Raw genomic sequence first — 23,584 nt, 5'->3', positions numbered from 1 at the left:
AATTATCTACTTTTTTTCTCTAAACTTTAGTGAATTGTATCGCGCTACTGTTGAATGCCTGAGCCTCAACCAAATGCATTTCAATGTACAGATTGTCTTTAACATTTTGTATATATGACAAGTAAATAAACTTGACTTGACCCGCAAAATAACTGTTAAAATGACATTACTGGGCAGCAGCTTAAATACTCCTTAATAAATGAAGATAAATGTATTGCTGAAGCCAGCAGTGTAGAGTTATGAGCTTTGGGTTCGGCTGTGGACCGGCAGTCATGCTGTCGAACCGGTTCGTCCAGTTCAGAAGAACAAAAAATGGAACCGCAAGTATTTGGAGAAGTGAGTGACGGAGAGAAGGACCGAGGAGAGCACAGCGTGACGGAGAGAAGGACCGAGGAGAGCACAGCGCGGAGGTACGGTCACTTTAATCCGGGTTTACGGGCTTAAAAGGGGGTTTTATACATGTGTTTAAAAGCTTGTTTGGTGTGTTGAGAAGTTTTTCGTTTTTTTAATGAAAACTGAGAAATGTATCAGACTTTATATATTCAGCTCTGGGTTACACTTTACTTTACGGTGTCATTAGTACAGTGTAGGCTAATTATATATTTAAGTAGGCCTACTGAGTATTAACAATTAGCAACATGTAGCCTACTCACTATAGGATTAGCTTTCGCTGCATATAATTATACATAATTTACTGATATTATTATGTAACAAAGAAGCTGTGATATAAAGTGTTGCCCAGTTCTCTCACATGGAAACATGGAGGATGAGGATGCTTTATTTTGCTCGGTCATGTTCTTCTGTTAAACCCCATCTGACACTTAATTTATCATTTATCATTTCTTTAGATCAGCTGCCAATCATATTTACATCAGATATTTGAAGGATTAAAACAATAAAAAAAATATGTTCTCAGAACGTTTCGCTCATGTTATGTTTCAAAACTTCCATTTGTTAATATCTTTTTTTAAATGTTTATTATTGGTTATGGAAACATTGTATCATTCTTCAAACATTATGGAAACGTTACATTTGAATGTTCTCATCTCTGAACGTTCTAAAACGAGCAGTGACGTGTCATTGACGTCCAGATCACTTCGAACGAACATTCTATTAAAGTAACGCTTTTATATTAATATTCGATGTACTTTACGTTGTTTATAGATGCCAGATAAAGCAATAACTGTAAACATGTACACAATGCTCTGGACAGTGGGATGAAGCGACAGTCATAATGAGTGAGTTACAGGGAAAATTAGGGACGAGTTTATGGAAAACAGTGTCATATGAAAAGCCCAGATATGCAAATAATGCAACAGACAAAGAGAACGAAGCAGAGGAGAGGGTTTGATGTGAAGCGTTCAGAGGTAATGCTTTATTTCCTCTATTCACCTGCTTTTCTTTTCTTTCTTTTCTTTCATGCTTGTGAATGTCATGTGTATTCAGGGTTTTGGGATCTTTCCTCTGATGTGTGTGTGTCTGTATGTGGGTAAGATTTCATTCAGGAAGAATCACACACACACACACACACACACACACACACACACACACACACACACACACACACACACACACACACACACACACACACACACACACACACACACCAGCTCTTTTGTTAGTCGTTGACTCATGCTGTATTGTGAAGGGATTTGTGATGTTTGTGACTCACTCTGTCAAAGAGCGTCAAGAGGAGAGTCTGATCCCAGATCAGAGAGATAGAGTCACTCACTCCCAGTAACTCAAGAGACAGATAGAGTCACTCTCTCCCAGTAACTCGACAGATAGAGTCACTCTCTCCCAGTAACTCGACAGATAGAGTCACTCTCTCCCAGTAACTCGACAGATAGAGTCACTCTCTCCCAGTAACTCGACAGATAGAGTCACTCACTCCCAGTAACTCGACAGATAGAGTCACTCTCTCCCAGTAACTCGACAGATAGAGTCACTCACTCCCAGTAACTCGACAGATAGAGTCACTCTCTCCCAGTAACTCGACAGATAGAGTCACTCTCTCCCAGTAACTCGACAGATAGAGTCACTCACTCCCAGTAACTGGAGAGAGATAGAGTCACTCACTCCCAGTAACTCGACAGATAGAGTCACTCACTCCCAGTAACTCGACAGATAGAGTCACTCACTCCCAGTAACTGGAGAGAGATGGAGTCACTCACTCCCTGTAACTCGACAGATAGAGTCACTCACTCCCAGTAACTCGACAGATAGAGTCACTCACTCCCAGTAACTTGACAGATAGAGTCACTCACTCCCAGTAACTCGAGAGAAATAGAGTCACTCACTCCCAGTAACTCGAGAGAGATGGAGTCACTCACTCCCAGTAACTCGACAGATAGAGTCACTCACTCCCAGTAACTCGACAGATAGATTCACTCACTCCCAGTAACTCGAGAGAGATAGAGTCACTCACTCCCAGTAACTCGAGAGAGATAGAGTCACTCACTCACAGTAACTCGAGAGAGATAGAGTCACTCACTCCCAGTAACTCGACAGATAGATTCACTCACTCCCAGTAACTGGAGAGAGATAGAGTCACTCACTCCCAGTAACTGGAGAGAGATAGAGTCACTCACTCCCAGTAACTCGACAGATAGAGTCACTCTCTCCCAGTAACTCGACAGATAGAGTCACTCTCTCCCAGTAACTCGACAGATAGAGTCACTCACTCCCAGTAACTCGACAGATAGAGTCACTCTCTCCCAGTAACTCGACAGATAGAGTCACTCACTCCCAGTAACTCGACAGATAGAGTCACTCTCTCCCAGTAACTCGACAGATAGAGTCACTCACTCCCAGTAACTCGACAGATAGAGTCACTCTCTCCCAGTAACTCGACAGATAGAGTCACTCTCTCCCAGTAACTCGACAGATAGAGTCACTCACTCCCAGTAACTGGAGAGAGATAGAGTCACTCACTCCCAGTAACTCGAGAGAGATAGAGTCACTCACTCCCAGTAACTCGACAGATAGAGTCACTCTCTCCCAGTAACTCGACAGATAGAGTCACTCACTCCCAGTAACTCGACAGATAGAGTCACTCTCTCCCAATAACTCGACAGATAGAGTCACTCTCTCCCAGTAACTCGACAGATAGAGTCACTCACTCCCAGTAACTCGACAGATAGAGTCACTCACTCCCAGTAACTCGAGAGAGATAGAGTCACTCACTCCCAGTAACTCGAGAGAGATAGAGTCACTCACTCCCAGTAACTCGACAGATAGAGTCACTCACTCCCAATAACTCGACAGATAGAGTCACTCACTCCCAGTAACTCGACAGATAGAGTCACTCTCTCCCAGTAACTCGACAGATTCAGTAACTCGACAGATAGAGTCACTCTATCAAAACACGGTGAGTAATGTCTTGTCCTGTTATTATCATGCGTCGCGTCTGAATGCGTTGTTGTTTTTGGAGCTCTATCGATTTGATTTATAATTCTTGATTTTTCTCGCTGCCTGCTGTGAGTGTGTTTGCTTCGGAGCTGTAAGCTCCGTCTTAGCCTCGTATTTCCTTGTTTTGAACCATCATTTACTACAATTTCTAGTTGTTTATATTACTACTAAATACAGCTTACCCAACCATGACGCACAACACGCTAGTAATTCGCTAGCCTGTTAACGCGCCACCCTTGCGCTCAGCTATTTTTATTTATTTATTTTCTCTCGCGCCTTTGAGTTCATAAAAGCTCAGGTGAATAAGAAACACTCAACAAACACGGTGAGTAATGTCTTGTCCTGTCATTATCATGCGTTGCGTCTGAATGCGTTGTTGTTTTTGGAGCTCTATCGATTTGATTTATAATTCTTGATTTTTCTCTTTAAACTCGCTTACAACGAACATTTTCTACTTTTCCTCACTGAGAAGCACTACTGCTCAAACCTCATTGTTACAACGCGGACTGTTGAGCAGACGCGTCTCAAGCCTATTAGTGATCCAACGCTGCATACTCTTAAAGGTTACGTCCGTGGATCACGGCTGAACGCGTCTTCTCCACACTCACTTATAAACAAACACTTTTTTTTCGCCTATCGTGCGTCTACTCTACACCCCTACCACTAAAAAACCTCGTAGTTACAACGCGGACTGTTGAGCAGACGCGTCTCAAGCCTATTAGTGATCCAACGCTGCATACTCTTAAAGGTTACGTCCGTGGATCACGGCTGAACGCGTCTTCTCCACACTCATTTACAAACAAACTTATAATATAAATTAGTATTAATATTGATAGCATCACTGGTAGCTTCGTTGCTAACTCACTGTCCATCTGTTAAAATGGCGAATATATCAGATGTAAGTAGTCTACCGCTTGGTGCAGGTGAGGACACATTTGAGCTTCACGCACTGCAGTCTGAGCTGGAAGCTGTTGAGAAACAGATCCACAACCTTTTATTGAGACAGGCCGAGCTGAGAGACCGGTGTTTGGCTCTTGAAACATCACGTGCCGATGCACACAAATCAGTGTTTAACGTTACTAACCCGCTGACTCCGACCGCGTCTACTCCGTGCGTTCCTCAGCATCGGTTGCAATCAGCCATGGTCTCGTTCACTCCGGCTCCAACACGCCACCACGAAGCCTGGGTGGTTCCGCAGCGGAAGACGCGAGTCAGGTTTAGACCAAGACTTTCTCCGACCCTCCCGGTTTTCGAGTTATCCACACAAAACCGCTTCTCCCCTCTACGCGAAACAGAACGCGATGCTGTGATCATCGGCGATTCCATCGTTCGGCACGTACACGTTACGTTAGGTAAAAGTAAGGTGCAAAGTCACTGCTTCCCTGGTGCTCGTGTTTCTGAAATCGCTGCTCGCGTTCCCGAGATCCTGAACGGTGACGAGCGCGTCGGAACTGTGGTCCTGCACGCGGGAGTGAACGACATCAGGCTGCGCCAGACGGAGATTCTGAAGAAAGACTTAAGGAATCTAATCGATACGGTACGCAGCACATCGCCTGAAACAACGATCATTGTGTCAGGACCGCTTCCCACGTACCGACTAGGGCATGAAAAGTTCAGCAGATTATTTGCGCTAAATGAATGGTTAATGTCATGGTGCAATGAGCAGAAACTGCTCTTTGTAAATAATTGGAATCTGTTTTGGGAGCGTCCTAGGCTTTTCCGTGCTGATGGCTTACACCCAAGCAGATTCGGAGCGGATCTTCTGTCAGATAACATCTCCAAAATGTTAAATACCCTTTGACTAGTAACCAAAAGTCCAAATCATAGTCTCTGCTGCACCAATTCAACTGATATAAATACTAGTGTAGAACATTGCATAGAAACCGTGTCTATTCCTCGTTTAGTGAGATCAAATAATAAATCTAATGCAGGATCTAGGAAAAATCTAATTGTTATTAAAACAGAAAATGTTGCTATTAGTAAACAAAAACTATTTCTAAAGCTAGGTCTTCTAAACATTAGATCACTCACACCTAAGGCAGTTATTGTAAATGAAATAGTCACAGATAATAGCTTCGATGTACTTTGCCTTACTGAAACCTGGCTTAAACCAAATGATTATTTCGGTATTAATGAGTCTACTCCTCCTGGATACTATTATAAGCATAAGCCCCGTCTGATTGGCCGTGGTGGAGGTGTTGCAACCATTTATAAAGATATTCTAAATGTTACTCAGAAAACGGGTTATAAGTTTATTTCATTTGAAGTACTTGTACTAAATGTTACACTCTTAGATGTTAGAAAAACATCCCTATTATCTCTAGCCTTGGCTACCGTATATAGACCGCCAGGGCCTTACGCTGAGTTCCTAAAAGAGTTTGCAGATTTTCTCTCAGACCTATTAGTCAATGTCGATAAAGCATTAATTGTTGGAGATTTTAACATACACGTAGATAATCCAAATGATGCGTTAGGAGCTGCGTTTACAGATTTATTAAATTCATTTGGGGTCAAGCAAAACGTCACCGGACCAACTCATCGTCTTAATCATACACTCGATTTAATTATATCACATGGAACCGATCCGACCGATATAGATATCATTCCACAAAGTGATGAAGTCACTGATCACTACATGGTAACTTGCATATTACGTACTGCTGTAATATGTCATGCGGCGTCGCGTTATCAACCAGGCAGAACAATCCTCCCATCCACCATAGATAATTTCTCAAATTGCTTATCTAATCTGTCTCAGCTGCTGCCTGAACCCAAACAAACAGATGAACTAGAAGAACTAACTAGCACTATGAGCACCATTCTCTCTAGAACATTGGATGTGGTTGCACCTATTAAATTAAAAAAGGTCAGAGAGAAAAATAAAGCACCATGGTATAACAATACTACGCATGTTTTAAAGAGAGAAACCCGTATTTTAGAGCGTAAATGGAAACAAACTAATTTAGAGGTCTTTAGAATCGCGTGGAAAGACAGTATGTCACGTTATAAAAAGGCCCTAAAAGCTGCCAGGGCTGAGCACCTCCGCAAACTAATAGAAAACAACCAAAACAATCCAAGGTTTCTATTTAACACCGTGGCTAGACTAACACATAAACAGACGTCACCCGAACAAAATATCCCGTTACACTTCAGTAGTAATGATTTCATGAACTTCTTCACTGAGAAAATAGAAAGCATCAGAACCACAATTATAAACGTTCAATCTTCAATCGCGCCTTATAATTCAGCTTCAATTATCACCCCGAAAGAACAATTACAGTGCTTTACAACTATAGAACAAAAAGAGTTAAATAAACTTATCACTTCATCTAAAACAACAACATGTTTATTAGATCCTATACCAACTAAACTACTGAAAGAAGTGTTACCTGTAGTGGAAGAGCCTCTCCTCAATATTATTAACTCGTCTTTATCTCTAGGTCATGTTCCAAGAACATTTAAACTGGCAGTTATAAAACCTCTCATTAAGAAACCACAATTAGATCATAATAATCTAGCAAATTATAGACCCATTTCAAATCTTCCATTTATGTCTAAAATATTAGAAAAAGTGGTGTCCGCTCAACTGGGCTCTTTCTTGCAACAAAATGATATCTATGAAAAGTTTCAGTCTGGATTCAGACCGCATCATAGCACTGAAACTGCGCTCGTTAAAATCACAAATGATTTACTTTTAGCTTCTGACCAAGGCTGTATCTCAATACTAGTTTTACTTGATCTTAGTGCTGCGTTCGATACTATAGATCACACATTACTCTTAGATCGACTACAAAATTATACTGGTGTTCAAGGACAAGCACTAAGCTGGTTCAAATCATACCTATCTGACCGCTACCATTTTGTCTATTTAAATGGAGAAAAATCGATCATAACTCCAGTAAACTATGGAGTGCCGCAGGGATCTGTATTAGGCCCTCTGTTATTTTCAATATACATGATGCCACTTGGAAATATTATAAGGAAACATGGAATTAGTTTCCATTGTTATGCTGATGACACTCAAATATATATTTCATCACGGCCGGATGAAAACGCTGCATTTTCCAAATTGACAGAGTGTGTTAAAGATATAAAAGATTGGATGACGCGTAATTTTCTTTTATTAAATCCAGACAAGACAGAGGTAATACTTATCGGTTCAAAAAACCGCCCACAAAACCTCGCACAATACAACTTTAACATCATAGGATGTCCTGTTACTTTATCCTCTACAGTAAAAGACCTGGGTGTTATACTCGATTGCAACCTGTCTTTTGAAAATCATATTTCATATGTTACAAAAACAGCCTTTTTCCACCTTAGAAACATTGCTAAGCTACGTAATATGCTATCAGTTCTGATGCAGAAAAGTTAGTTCATGCATTCATGACCTCGAGACTGGATTACTGTAATGCTTTATTAGCTGGTTGTCCTGCATCCTCAATAAACAAGCTACAGTTAGTCCAAAATGCCGCCGCTAGAGTTCTTACGAGATCAAGAAAATATGATCATATAACACCGATTTTATCATCACTGCATTGGTTACCTATAAAGTTCCGTATTAATTACAAGGTATTGCTACTGACTTATAAAGCCCTAAACGGCTTAGCTCCAGTCTATTTAACGGATCTTCTATCGCCCTATAATCCATCGCGCTCTTTAAGATCACTAAATTCAAGGCTTTTGGTCATACCTAGGATATCCAGAACCACCAAAGGAGGGAGAGCATTTTCACATTTGGCTCCAAAACTCTGGAATAGTCTTCCTGATACTGTTCGTTGCTCAGACTCACTCTCCCAGTTTAAAACTAGATTAAAGTCGCATCTCTTCAGCCAGGCATTCATATAATCCTACAGTTCAAACTACAATCCGGCCTCTATCCAATGCCAGAGGAGAACTGGCCCCCGACTGAGCCTGGGTTCTCCCAAGGTTTTTTTCTCCATTAAGGCACCTGATGGAGTTTTAGGACACCATTAGGTCACTTGATGGAGTTTTTCGGTTCCTTGCCACTGTTGCCTTTGGCTTGCTCAGTTGGGGATATTTTGGGGATATTTAATTTAATTTAATCAATCAATAAATTCCTCTTGAAACAAACTTTGTTGTATTATTTTAATTTAATACTGTGAAGCTGCTTTGATGCAATCTGTATTGTGAAAAGCGCTATACAAATAAACTTGACTTGACTTGACTTGACTCACTCCCAGTAACTCGAGAGAGATAGAGTCATTCACTCCCAGTAACTCGAGAGAGATAGAGTCACTCACTCCCAGTAACTCGACAGATAGAGTCACTCACTCCCAGTAACTCGACAGATAGAGTCACTCACTCCCAGTAACTCGAGAGAGATAGAGTCACTCACTCCCAGTAACTCGAGAGAGATAGAGTCACTCACTCCCAGTAACTCGAGAGAGATAGAGTCACTCACTCCCAGTAACTCGACAGATAGAGTCACTCACTCCCAGTAACTCGACAGATAGATTCACTCACTCCCAGTAACTCGACAGATAGAGTCACTCACTCCCAGTAACTCGAGAGAGATAGAGTCACTCACTCCCAGTAACTCGACAGATAGATTCACTCACTCCCAGTAACTCGAGAGATAGATTCACTCACTCCCAGTAACTCGAGAGAGATAGAGTCACTCTCTCCCAGTAACTCGACAGATAGAGTCACTCTCTCCCAGTAACTCGACAGATAGAGTCACTCTCTCCCAGTAACTCGACAGATAGAGTCACTCACTCCCAGTAACTCGACAGATAGAGTCACTCTCTCCCAGTAACTCGACAGATAGAGTCACTCTCTCCCAGTAACTCGACAGATAGAGTCACTCACTCCCAGTAACTCGACAGATAGAGTCACTCACTCCCAGTAACTGGAGAGAGATAGAGTCACTCACTCCCAGTAACTCGAGAGAGATAGAGTCACTCACTCCCAGTAACTCGACAGATAGAGTCACTCTCTCCCAGTAACTCGACAGATAGAGTCACTCACTCCCAGTAACTCGACAGATAGAGTCACTCTCTCCCAATAACTCGACAGATAGAGTCACTCTCTCCCAGTAACTCGACAGATAGAGTCACTCACTCCCAGTAACTCGACAGATAGAGTCACTCACTCCCAGTAACTCGAGAGAGATAGAGTCACTCACTCCCAGTAACTCGAGAGAGATAGAGTCACTCACTCCCAGTAACTCGACAGATAGAGTCACTCACTCCCAATAACTCGACAGATAGAGTCACTCACTCCCAGTAACTCGACAGATAGAGTCACTCTCTCCCAGTAACTCGACAGATTCAGTAACTCGACAGATAGAGTCACTCACTCCCAGTAACTCGACAGATAGAGTCACTCACTCCCAGTAACTCGAGAGAGATAGAGTCACTCACTCCCAGTAACTCGAGAGAGATAGTCACTCACTCCCAGTAACTCGACAGATAGAGTCACTCACTCCCAGTAACTCGACAGATAGAGTCACTCACTCCCAGTAACTCGAGAGAGATAGAGTCACTCACTCCCAGTAACTCGAGAGAGATAGAGTCACTCACTCCCAGTAACTCGAGAGAGATAGAGTCACTCACTCCCAGTAACTCGACAGATAGAGTCACTCACTCCCAGTAACTCGACAGATAGATTCACTCACTCCCAGTAACTCGACAGATAGAGTCACTCACTCCCAGTAACTCGAGAGAGATAGAGTCACTCACTCCCAGTAACTCGACAGATAGATTCACTCACTCCCAGTAACTCGACAGATAGAGTCACTCACTCCCAGTAACTCGAGAGAGATAGAGTCACTCACTCCCAGTAACTCGAGAGAGATAGAGTCACTCACTCCCAGTAACTCGACAGATAGAGTCACTCACTCCCAATAACTCGACAGATAGAGTCACTCACTCCCAGTAACTCGACAGATAGAGTCACTCTCTCCCAGTAACTCGACAGATTCAGTAACTCGACAGATAGAGTCACTCACTCCCAGTAACTCGACAGATAGAGTCACTCACTCCCAGTAACTCGAGAGAGATAGAGTCACTCACTCCCAGTAACTCGAGAGAGATAGAGTCACTCACTCCCAGTAACTCGACAGATAGAGTCACTCACTCCCAGTAACTCGACAGATAGAGTCACTCACTCCCAGTAACTCGAGAGAGATAGAGTCACTCTCTCCCAGTAACTCGACAGATAGAGTCACTCTCTCCCAGTAACTCGAGAGAGATAGAGTCACTCACTCCCAGTAACTCGACAGATAGAGTCACTCACTCCCAGTAACTCGACAGATAGAGTCACTCACTCCCAGTAACTCGACAGATAGAGTCACTCACTCCCAGTAACTCGAGAGAGATAGAGTCACTCACTTCCAGTAACTCGACAGATAGATTCACTCACTCCCAGTAACTCGAGAGATAGATTCACTCACTCCCAGTAACTCGAGAGAGATAGAGTCACTCACTCCCAGTAACTCGACAGATAGAGTCACTCTCTCCCAGTAACTCGACAGATAGAGTCACTCACTCCCAGTAACTCGACAGATAGAGTCACTCACTCCCAGTAACTCGAGAGAGATAGAGTCACTCACTCCCAGTAACTGGAGAGAGATAGAGTCACTCACTCCCAGTAACTCGACAGATAGAGTCACTCACTCCCAGTAACTCGACAGATAGAGTCACTCACTCCCAGTAACTCGAGAGAGATAGAGTCACTCTCTCCCAGTAACTCGACAGACAGAGTCACTCTCTCCCAGTAACTCGACAGATAGAGTCACTCACTCCCAGTAGCTCGACAGATAGAGTCACTCTCTCCCAGTAACTCGACAGATAGAGTCACTCTCTCCCAGTAACTCGACAGATAGAGTCACTCTCTCCCAGTAACTCGACAGATAGAGTCACTCACTCCCAGTAACTCGACAGATAGAGTCACTCTCTCCCAGTAACTCAAGAGACAGATAGAGTCACTCTCTCCCAGTAACTCGACAGATAGAGTCACTCTCTCCCAGTAACTCGACAGATAGAGTAACTCGAGAGAGATAGAGTCACTCACTCCCAGTAACTCGAGAGAGATGGAGTCACTCACTCCCAGTAACTCGACAGATAGAGTCACTCACTCCCAGTAACTCGACAGATAGATTCACTCACTCCCAGTAACTCGAGAGAGATAGAGTCACTCACTCCCAGTAACTCGAGAGAGATAGAGTCACTCACTCCCAGTAACTTGACAGATAGATTCACTCACTCCCAGTAACTGGAGAGAGATAGAGTCACTCACTCCCAGTAACTGGAGAGAGATAGAGTCACTCACTCCCAGTAACTCGACAGATAGAGTCACTCTCTCCCAGTAACTCGACAGATAGAGTCACTCTCTCCCAGTAACTCGACAGATAGAGTCACTCACTCCCAGTAACTCGACAGATAGAGTCACTCTCTCCCAGTAACTCGACAGATAGAGTCACTCACTCCCAGTAACTCGACAGATAGAGTCACTCACTCCCAGTAACTCGACAGATAGAGTCACTCACTCCCAGTAACTGGAGAGAGATAGAGTCACTCACTCCCAGTAACTCGAGAGAGATAGAGTCACTCACTCCCAGTAACTCGACAGATAGAGTCACTCACTCCCAGTAACTCGACAGATAGATTCACTCACTCCCAGTAACTCGAGAGAGATAGAGTCACTCACTCCCAGTAACTCGAGAGAGATAGAGTCACTCACTCCCAGTAACTCGACAGATAGATTCACTCACTCCCAGTAACTGGAGAGAGATAGAGTCACTCACTCCCAGTAACTGGAGAGAGATAGAGTCACTCACTCCCTAGAGTCACTCACTCCCAGTAACTCGAGAGAGATAGAGTCACTCACTCCCAGTAACTCGACAGATAGAGTCACTCTCTCCCAGTAACTCGACAGATAGAGTCACTCTCTCCCAGTAACTCGACAGATAGAGTCACTCACTCCCAGTAACTCGACAGATAGAGTCACTCACTCCCAGTAACTCGACAGATAGAGTCACTCTCTCCCAGTAACTCGACAGATAGAGTCACTCACTCCCAGTAACGCGACAGATAGAGTCACTCACTCCCAGTAACTGGAGAGAGATAGAGTCACTCACTCCCAGTAACTCGAGAGAGATAGAGTCACTCACTCCCAGTAACTCGACAGATAGAGTCACTCTCTCCCAGTAACTCGACAGATAGAGTCACTCACTCCCAGTAACTCGACAGATAGAGTCACTCTCTCCCAATAACTCGACAGATAGAGTCACTCTCTCCCAGTAACTCGACAGATAGAGTCACTCACTCCCAGTAACTCGACAGATAGAGTCACTCACTCCCAGTAACTCGAGAGAGATAGAGTCACTCACTCCCAGTAACTCGAGAGAGATAGAGTCACTCACTCCCAGTAACTCGACAGATAGAGTCACTCACTCCCAATAACTCGACAGATAGAGTCACTCACTCCCAGTAACTCGACAGATAGAGTCACTCTCTCCCAGTAACTCGACAGATTCAGTAACTCGACAGATAGACTCACTCACTCCCAGTAACTCGACAGATAGAGTCACTCACTCCCAGTAACTCGAGAGAGATAGAGTCACTCACTCCCAGTAACTCGAGAGAGATAGAGTCACTCACTCCCAGTAACTCGAGAGAGATAGAGTCACTCACTCCCAGTAACTCGACAGATAGAGTCACTCACTCCCAGTAACTCGACAGATAGAGTCACTCACTCCCAGTAACTCGAGAGAGATAGAGTCACTCACTCCCAGTAACTCGAGAGAGATAGAGTCACTCACTCCCAGTAACTCGACAGATAGAGTCACTCACTCCCAGTAACTCGACAGATAGATTCACTCACTCCCAGTAACTCGACAGATAGAGTCACTCACTCCCAGTAACTCGAGAGAGATAGAGTCACTCACTCCCAGTAACTCGACAGATAGATTCACTCACTCCCAGTAACTCGAGAGATAGATTCACTCACTCCCAGTAACTCGAGAGAGATAGAGTCACTCACTCCCAGTAACTCGACAGATAGAGTCACTCTCTCCCAGTAACTCGACAGATAGAGTCACTCACTCCCAGTAACTCGACAGATAGAGTCACTCACTCCCAGTAACTGGAGAGAGATAGAGTCACTCACTCCCAGTAACTGGAGAGAGATAGAGTCACTCACTCCCAGTAACTCGACAGATAGACTCACTCACTCCCAGTAACTCGACAGATAGAGTCACTCACTCCCAGTAACTCGACAGATAGAGTCACTCACTCCCAGTAACTCGACAGATAGAGTCACTCACTCCCAGTAACTCGAGAGAGATAGAGTCACTCACTCCCAGTAACTCGACAGATAGATTCACTCACTCCCAGTAACTCGAGAGATAGATTCACTCACTCCCAGTAACTCGAGAGAGATAGAGTCACTCACTCCCAGTAACTCGACAGATAGAGTCACTCTCTCCCAGTAACTCGACAGATAGAGTCACTCACTCCCAGTAACTCGACAGATAGAGTCACTCACTCCCAGTAACTCGAGAGAGATAGAGTCACTCACTCCCAGTAACTGGAGAGAGATAGACTCACTCACTCCCAGTAACTCGACAGATAGAGTCACTCACTCCCAGTAACTCGACAGATAGAGTCACTCACTCCCAGTAACTCGACAGATAGAGTCACTCACTCCCAGTAACTCGACAGATAGAGTCACTCACTCCCAGTAACTCGAGAGAGATAGAGTCACTCACTCCCAGTAACTCGACAGATAGATTCACTCACTCCCACTAACTCGACAGATAGATTCACTCACTCCCAGTAACTCGAGAGAGATAGAGTCACTCACTCCCAGTAACTCGACAGATAGAGTCACTCACTCCCAGTAACTCGACAGATAGAGTCACTCACTCCCAGTAACTGGAGAGAGATAGAGTCACTCTCTCCCAGTAACTGGAGAGAGATAGAGTCACTCACTCCCAGTAACTCGACAGATAGAGTCACTCTCTCCCAGTAACTCGACAGATAGAGTCACTCACTCCCAGTAACTCGACAGATAGAGTCACTCACTCCCAGTAACTCGACAGATAGAGTCACTCTCTCCCAGTAACTCGACAGATAGAGTCACTCACTCCCAGTAACTCGACAGATAGAGTCACTCACTCCCAGTAACTCGACAGATAGAGTCACTCACTCCCAGTAACTCGACAGATAGAGTCACTCTCTCCCAGTAACTCGACAGATAGAGTCACTCTCTCCCAGTAACTCGACAGATAGAGTGACAGATAGAGTCACTCTCTCCCAGTAACTCGACAGATAGAGTCACTCACTCCCAGTAACTCGACAGATAGAGTCACTCTCTCCCAGTAACTCGACAGATAGAGTCACTCTCTCCCAGTAACTCGACAGATAGAGTCACTCTCTCCCAGTAACTCGACAGATAGAGTGACAGATAGAGTCACTCTCTCCCAGTAACTCGACAGATAGAGTCACTCACTCCCAGTAACTCGACAGATAGAGTCACTCTCTCCCAGTAACTCGACAGATAGAGTCACTCACTCCCAGTAACTCGACAGATAGAGTCACTCACTCCCAGTAACTCACACTGAAGCTCTGGCGATCTGATATAATAACATTATTAACAGTGTTTGAGTGGAGTAATTGGAGATATACTTCAGATGCAGATTGTGTGATAGTGAGGCTTGTGTTCAGAGAATATGTCTGGAATTAAGTGTGTTTGTCTTGCAGTTGTTCTTGTTTCCAGCATAAGCACATGTGTTGTGATTTATGCTTTTCTAAACTCAGTTCAAAAGTTTGTGGTCGGTGAGATTCCTCTAATGTGTCTGGAAGAGTCTCTTCTGCTGCGTTCATCAGATCAGAAATACAGTAAAAACAGTGAAATATGATTCCAATGTAAATCATCTGTTTATCTGTAAATCATTAATATAATTTATTCCTGTGATCAAAGCTGAATGTTCAGCATCATTACTTCAGTCTTCAGTGTCACAAGATCCTTCACAAATCACTCTAATATGAGGATTTGATGATCAAGAAACATTTATGATTATTATCAGTGTTGAAAACAGTTCATATGTGTGTTGAAACTTTGATGCACTTTATTTTTCAGGACTCTTTGTTGAAGAGAAAGTTTAAAAGAACAGCATTTATTTGAAATAGAATATTCTGTAACATGTCTTTACAGTCACTTGTGACAAATGTACAGTTTCTTACAGTCACTAGGACACATCTCTCAATACTTCACAACTCTTCACCCAGTGAGCTCAAGTGTATCTGTATCGGTGGATGGTGGATGGTGTGTGTGTACAAGTTCTTGTATTTTGGGGGGAAAGACATAAAATATATTGAATATCATGTCTGATTCATTCCAGGAACATATATTGTCCTTGTTTGACAGAAGAAAACACGGTGTAATGCTAACCTGTTGTTAGTGTTTGTTAGGCCATCGTTTTGTGAGTGACAAAGTGTGTTTGTCGGCTGTCAACCTTTGCTAGTCTTACGGAAGAGTGTGTTGATGTGAGACATGTATGAAGTGATTTGGTAGTTTTAGTGTATTTTGAATGTGAAATTACAGTTTTTTTCAATTGCTAACACACTAAACTGACACACACAGCACAGTTGTGTATCTCACACACACACACACACACACACACACACACACACACACACACACACACACACACACACACACACACACACACACAGAGAGAGCAGAACCTCTTCTCACGTCTCCAAAAGTCTAAACACATTTTCTGCTTTACACACATTTTGCAATTCAAAACGGCACTTTTTAAATCTGTCATAAAGTCACATGATTGCCATTTCAAAACACTGCCATTCAAAATGACACTCCATGATCTGATTGGCCAATATATGAGTCACCTGACCAAACACCTCAATGCTTAACTGTTAACACTTCAGTCTTTTTCAGTTTACTGTTTTTTTTGTGAGCATGTTTGTGTTCAGTCCAGTGTAAATATTTGAACAGCATGTGTGTGTGTCTGCAAATATTTCTGTGCATGTGAACAATCTGAAGACTTTTCTACAATTTGAACTATTTTAGTGTTATGGCGAAGCATCCTGAAGATGAGAGTGCTCTTCATTACACCCATCAGTGTGTCGTTGGTCAGACAAAACTCTGCTAATATGAATGAAGTGTGTGCCAAAGTTTGATTCTGATAATGCTATGTGTAGTTTTGTGTTGCAGTGCTTCATTTCTGCAGGATATATGAGGTATTGTGCAGTTTGTGTGTGTGGTTTTGTGAATTATGTGAAGTATTTTGATAAAACCAGCCTAGTTTGCCAAACTGTGTGTTAGTGATTGGAAAAAAAACTGTAATATCTCGGCAGTCAGGAGAACTGTGTGAAGAGATGTGACAAAGTGACTCAAGTATTGAGGAAAAACTGTAATGTGTCCTTGATTTATGGAGAAAGTGTGTGTGTGTGTGTGTGTGTGTGTGTGTGTGTGTGTGTGTGTGTGTGTGTGTGTGTGTGTGTGTGTGTGTGTGTGTGTGTGTGTGTGTGTGTGTGTGTGTGTCAAGTCACCTTTATTTATATAGCACTATTTACAACACAGAGTGTTTCAAAGCAGCTTTACAGAGATAACTGGAAATAATGCAACAAAGTTTGTTTTATGGGCGACACTTTACAATAAGGTTCATTAGTTAACATTAGTTAACTACCTTAGTTAACATGAACTAAGAATGAACAATACTTTTCCAGCATTTATTACAGTTTTTCTCGATTGTTTACACACATTTTCTGGTACTTGAGACACAATGACCACAACATGTAACTCATTCACCAACCCCCTGAACCAATTCTGCTAAACTACAAGCACAATTCCTGCTTTACACTCAAATTGTACTTCTAAAACACACTTTTTTCAAAACACTACACACAATTCTCTGCTTTTGGCACAATTTTCATGCAGAAAATCTCTTGTTTTCACAAGGAACACACTGCCATTCAAATATACACACTGACTCATCACATGGGCAAACACCCGTCACACAGTTTTACAATTAGCAATCAGAGCTTTAGCATAAAGGGTAACAGGTGAGCAGCTCTTCAGTGGAGCAATGGAGGCCAACATTGGATTTTTTTTTTTTTTACTGTAACTGTATACAGTAAATTCTTCTGTTGTTTTGTATGTAGACCACTGTATGTACAACTTTGTGTTGGTTTGGGATGTACACTGTGTACATTGTTTTTGTGGGAAAAATAAAATATATTTGTTACCATGTATTTGTGTGTTCTGAGTATAAAAACAATATTCTCAAATATTTTACAACACACTTATGTATGTACTGTCTGTAGTAAGTGAACACTTAACAGAAAGGCCTAAGTCATTATGATGAATGGAGAAGAAGTGTTTTCCATTCATCATAGTGTTTTACATTGAGCACATCAGTGTTCAACTGGTTCTTATAAATGTCTATTCATATGATGGTTTGTGTGTGTCATTTGAAAACAAAATACCATTTTGAGAAGAAATAACATTGTTTTGAATGTAAAGTGTCATTTTGCAGGAGAATTGAGGGGTTTTGCCCATTGTGTGTGTTTTTGGGGATTTGTGTGTAGAGTTCTGAGAATATGAGGCATGCTTTCAGAAAATGTGTGTAAACAATCGAGAAAAACTGTAATCTTAGTTCACATTAATTTCATCATTTACTCTACGTTATTAAAATCAAAGGTTGTATTTGTTAACATTAGTTACTGCACTGTGAACTAACATGAACTAACTATGAACAGCTGTATTTTTATTAACTAACATTAACAAAGATTAATAAATACTGTAACAAATGTACTGCTCATTGTTAGTTCATGTTACTTAATACATGAACTAATGTTAACTAATGAACCTTATTGTAAAGTGTTACCGTTTTATGTATATATATATCCGCTCTGGAGAAAACAGTGTCATATAATGGTGTCAATGCAGGCAGATCAGTAATATTGTTGAATATTAAGTGTGTGTGTGTGTGTGTGTGTAATTGGGTGTTTCTGCTTAGGCAACAGACATTTGGTTCCACAGGTGTGTGTGTGTGTGTGTGCGTGTGTGTGTGTGTGTGTGTGTGTGTGTGTGTGTGTGTGTGTGTGTGTGTGTGTGTGTGTGTGTGTGTGTAATTGGGTGTTTCTGCTTAGGCAACAGACATTTGGTTCCACTGGTGTGTGTGTGTGTGTGTGTGTGTGTGTGTGTGTGTGTGTGTGTGTGTGTGTGTGTGTGTGTGTGTGTGTGTGTGTGTGTGTGTGTGTGTGTGTGTGTGTGTGTGTGTGTGTGTGTGTGTGTGTGTGTGTGTGTGTGTGTGTGTGTGTGTGTGTGTAAGAAATATTCGCTGTATCCAGTTCATCCTGTTCACGTAAATTCACTTTGAACGTGACATCAGAAGCTTTTGTCTGTTTTGTCCAGGGTAGACACACACTATAAACACACACGTCACAGTTGTTCTCGTTTTTTCCTCTTTTTTTACATGTGTTTGTGTTTTTATTTGTTAGTGTTCATCTTCTAAAGAATAAGACGTGATGTCCGTCCGTGGTTGAATACTGAACTTTAGTGAAATGAGAGCATTTGCATGTGTGTGTCAGTGTGTGTTTGAGCTGTTGTGCTGTTGTCAGCGCTATAATCTACTGTGTACATGTTCATTTACAGCATTCAGTGTATAAATAGGAAGAAGCACAGGTGTAGTTTATCTCAGATCTGATTTGGCAGTGAAATGACATGTTTCTCATCGTGTTTGACTGTAAACCTGTCGTCACTCAGAGCCGGTTTATTGACTGACGTCTCCATCACACGCTTACTAATGAAGGCTCTCATGCTTCCACTGCACAAAGGGCTCTTAATAGCAGAATAATGTTCTTTAGATACTTCAGAGTAAGAGAAAATACTTATTTTAAACTCTTAGGTTTAAATATTACATTTAATCAATTTTATTTTATTTTATTAATAAATCAAAATTAATAAATAAATAATAATAATACAATTAATTAATACATTTAATAAATGTAAATTTTCTAACTTTTGTGTCGGGGTCATATTGATTTCCATGCAACAGTGACAAAATAAAACACCTTAGAAACACAGCAAAAAAAAGAGTCAAAAAATAAGAATTGGCCGTTTCTTGTCAGTTTCACAGCCAAACATAATCTGTCAAAGGACGTTTTTGTGTGTGTGTGTGTGTGTGTGTGTGTGTGTGTGTGTGTGTGTGTGTGTGTGTGTGTGTGTGTGTGTGTGTGTGTGTGTGTGTGTGTTTGTTTGTGTGTTTGTTGCTAGACTGAAAAGAATTGTAAGAGACAGTTTGAGAACCAGGCATAACAAAAATGAAAAAGGAGAACAAATAGCAATAAATACTTAAACAAGTGCAAATAATGATAGATACTATATAATTATTAATTACTATGTCTGTGCGGCTAATTAAATATGTGGGTCAAATTGACTCCTCCTAACACAATAGAAATACATGGAAAGTTGTACATTTCTCTCATTTTTAAAACTGTGTAGTCTTTGACAAGCTACAATACAGGTTTCCATTAATCGAAAACACTTTACAATAAGGTTGATTAATGTATTAACTAACATGAGCAAGCAATACATTTGTTACAGTATTTGTTCATCTTTGTTTATGTTAGTTTATACAAATACAGCTGTTCATAGTTCGTTCATGTTATTCACGGTGCATTAACTAATGTGAACAAGATTTTAATTAAGCATTAGTAACATTAACAAAGATTGATAAATGATGTATAGCTAAATGCAGTTCATTATTAGCCCATGTTAACTAATGTAGTGATTGATTTGAAGTGTTTCTCTTGTGTTCTTCAAGCGCAGATGTGATGGCCTGCAGATCCAGGAGCGGAGCTTCTCTACATGGATTCGCTTCAAAACACCGACAAGAACCTTTTGAAAACCTCTGAGAACATTCATTTGTGAAACAACTGCATCTGCTCTCAAACCCTCACTTTCCCGGAGTTGATTTGGACGATGTAAGTTGTTACCCCTCCTCGGCAGACACGCGCGTTTCCATTACAGATTTGCGCAAAACTTTTGCGATGTTTTTTAAATGTCGACAAAAAACTATTGCGAAATGACGGTGTTTCCATTGACCGATGTTATGCGACTAAAACTTCATTTTTTCCTCTCGCGATCAGTAAAATCATCCCAAAAACCAAGGCAACGGACGCTGGTAGTGTTCTCTTACGAGAGGTTCTCTCGTATTGCGTAAGTTAGCTTACGCTACGGGAAAGTCATCTTTTCTCGAGATCTGAAGCCAAAAAATTATCCTTAATTTTTATAATTTTGTCAATGCAGTGCAGCAGCACGCAGACCTAGGGCAGGCTTACTAGCGTGCCCATTGGCTGCCCTGCGGCAACTGCAGCAGCCTATCGCTGAGCCTTAGACGTGACGTCACGTCCAATGAGCGTGCTTGGTGCGCCTCATGCGTCACAGCCCGCGAAAGAGGGGGTGTGGCTTAGCGTATACAAGCGAGGCTCAGAGGCTGCTTCACTGATTTCTGTCTCTTCAGCGACGCTCTCCGCATCGCTGGACTCTGAGGAAGCCGCCGCCGTTGAAACAAGCGACCAGCACGCCGAGGATATCAGCCTGAGGAAGCCGGCCGTCTTCGCCGCCTTCAGCTTTCCCTGCTCCGCTATCCGGCGGATTATATCCTTCTTTGCTCTGTGTTGTGTGTTTCGCCCCGCGACACACTGCATCTAAAAGAGTGCGAGGCGTTGTTGCAAATGCCTCGCTCCTCCTGTGGCTCGTGCAGAGCCCCGCTCAGCGACAGCGACCGCCATGTGATCTGCGCTCTCTGCCTGGGCCTCGACCACGCAGCCCTCGCCCTTACTTCGGGCGGCTGCGAACTCTCAGAGGAGATGCCGATGTCGACCCTGCGGGCTCGACTCGCCTTGTTGGACCCTCCTCCTGCCTCTCCGTCTGCCTCCGCCGCGCCGCGTAAAGAAGAAACGCCGCGCTCAGAGGCCTCCGGAGCCGGATGCAGTAGCTGAGCGCTCGCCGGAGCCCCTCCCGCGAGCCTCGCTATCTCCTTCTCCCCCCCCACCTCCTGACACGCAGCGGCCGGCTTTCGCCCGCACTGCCGTCGCCTCAGGGGATGAAGCAGACAACGCTGCTATCATAGACAGCTGCTTACCCCCCTCTTACCCCCCTCTACCCCCCGCTGGGCCGCGCATTAGGAAGGAACGAGTTCGTCACCCGCTTCCTTAGGGGAGCCAGGAGGATGAACCCCCCGCGACCCCCCTCGGTTCCTATGTGGGATCTTTCGCTGGTCCTAGAGGCCCTGAAAGCGCATCCCTTTGAACCCATAGAAACTGTGGATATGAAATACCTCACGCTCAAAACCGTTTTTCTGATAGCTCTGTCTTCAGTCAAATGTGTGGGAGACCTTCACGCGTTATCCGTTAACGCCGTGTGCCTCGAGTTCGGACCTAATGACTCGAAAGTCATTCTTAAACCGAGGCATGGTTACGTCCCCAAAATATTGGGCACTCCCTTCAGAGCACAGGTCATTTCTCTCTCAGCCCTGCCGCCTTCCGGCAGCGAGGTCGATGGTAATCTCCTCTGCCCGGTCAGAGCGCTGAGAAATTACGTCACACGCTCCGCCGCTATCAGGCGCTCGGAGCAGCTTTTCGTTTCGTTTGGTGGGCGCACCAAAGGTCTCGCCGCCTCGAAACACAGCCTGTCCAGATGGATAGTGGACGCTATCGCAGCTGCTTATGCGTCTAAAAACCTGCAGTGCCCTCTGGGCATCAGGGCTCACTCCACCAGAGGCATGGCCTCTTCGTGGGCTTGGTCCAGCGGAATTTCCATTCATGACATTTGTACGGCGGCAGGCTGGGCCTCCCCCTCGACATTTGTTAGGTTTTACAACCTGGAAGTTCCTGCCTTGCAGGCGAAAGTTTTATCAGTCTAAGTCACGCGTAGGCCGGCCCACTGTCTGTGTGCGGGCTACTGCGGTTGATTTAGCTCTCCTGGTTGAGCTGCATTATACAAGGGTTTATCAGCTCAGACCGGCCGTGCCGCTCTCAGCGCCCTAGTGTGTGCTTATGTACTGCGCTAGCTATTCTATTGGCCGCCCAGTTCCCACTCATCGTGTTCCCCGGACTTCCCCTGGGACTCATGTAGTGGATGCTGGGCGCGCACGGCGTTGACAAGGGAGTTCCCGTTGCGTAAGCTAACTTACGCAATACGAGAGAACCTCTCGTAAGAGAACTGTAACGAAGTTCAGATGTTACGGGAAGAAGGAGGCGGGAACCGGCGAACATTTATAGACTTTTAATGACAAAAATAAAACAAATACAAAACGAAAGTAAAAGCCAGCAGCCCCTCACGGACGACTGCTGGCAACACAGAACATCAAATAAAACACAGGCCTGTTCCTCTCTCGCTCTTCACTGTCGTCGCTCCTCCTTTATGCTTCCACTCCTCCGTGAGAGATGCGAGACCGGTGCGTCGCGCATGTGTCGCTCATTATCAATCACGCCACCGGCCTCGCGCCGTCCTCCCACGGCCCTCGACCTCGTCGTGCTCGCCACATACCCCCATCGCCCCTCGCAGGCCGGGGGGCACCCACGAGACTGCGCTTACTCCCCCTCCCCCCCTCCCCGGGGGGGACCGATCACGGCGGCTGTGGTACCTGGGCTGGGGGTATGGATAGACGAGGTGAGGGAAAAGGAGACGGAAGCATGAGGAGCGACAGAGACGAGAAAAAAATTCTTGGTCCGGTTCCCATAACGCACTGCCATCTGGCCCTACACCAGCTGGGCGATCTTCTCCGCGGTGCCTGGCGGTGGCGCTGGATAGCCCTCGGTGGACGGCTTGACACTCCTTCGCCGCCTGGTGGACGGCGACGGCTCCTCAGTGTTCGGGCAGTCGGCAAGAGTCCCCCGTTCCGCTCATTATCAATCACGTCACCGGCCTCGCGCCGTCCTCCCACGGCCCTCGACCTCGTCGTGCTCGCCACAAGAACGTAATCGGTTACTAACGTAACCTCGGTTCTCTCTAGAAGAGGGAACGAGTATTGCGTAACCCGCCGTGCTCGCGCCACGAGCTCATTCGCTTCAGCGACAGAAACCAGTGAAGCAGCCTCTGAGCCTCGCTTGTATACGCTAAGCCACACCCCCTCTTTCGCGGGCTGTGACGCATGAGGCGCGCAAAGCTG

The 23,584-nt window shown here is 44.0% G+C and overlaps 1 protein-coding gene across 2 annotated transcripts in view; it reads left to right on the top strand.

The window, feature by feature from the left end:
- Positions 1–268: 268 nt before the first annotated feature.
- The window catches only part of LOC309492588 (adenylate cyclase type 4), a 69,330-nt gene continuing 46,014 nt past the window's right edge, over positions 269–23,584 (top strand). The window contains exons 1-2 of one of the 2 annotated variants that reach the window (XM_082161568.1): positions 269–410; positions 20,239–20,393. The gene's annotated coding sequence lies outside the window, so the exon portion shown is untranslated. Of the gene's footprint in view, positions 411–20,233; positions 20,394–23,584 lie in introns of both variants that reach the window. The other variant, XM_082161569.1, reaches the window with a different exon arrangement.

The sequence above is a fragment of the Leuciscus leuciscus genome, assembly GCF_965113295.1.
Source record: "Leuciscus leuciscus genome assembly, chromosome: 2".
Classification (NCBI taxonomy): domain Eukaryota; kingdom Metazoa; phylum Chordata; class Actinopteri; order Cypriniformes; family Leuciscidae; genus Leuciscus; species Leuciscus leuciscus.
Note: the sequence above shows the minus strand (reverse complement) of the source record. Positions and strands in the feature narration are given on the sequence as shown.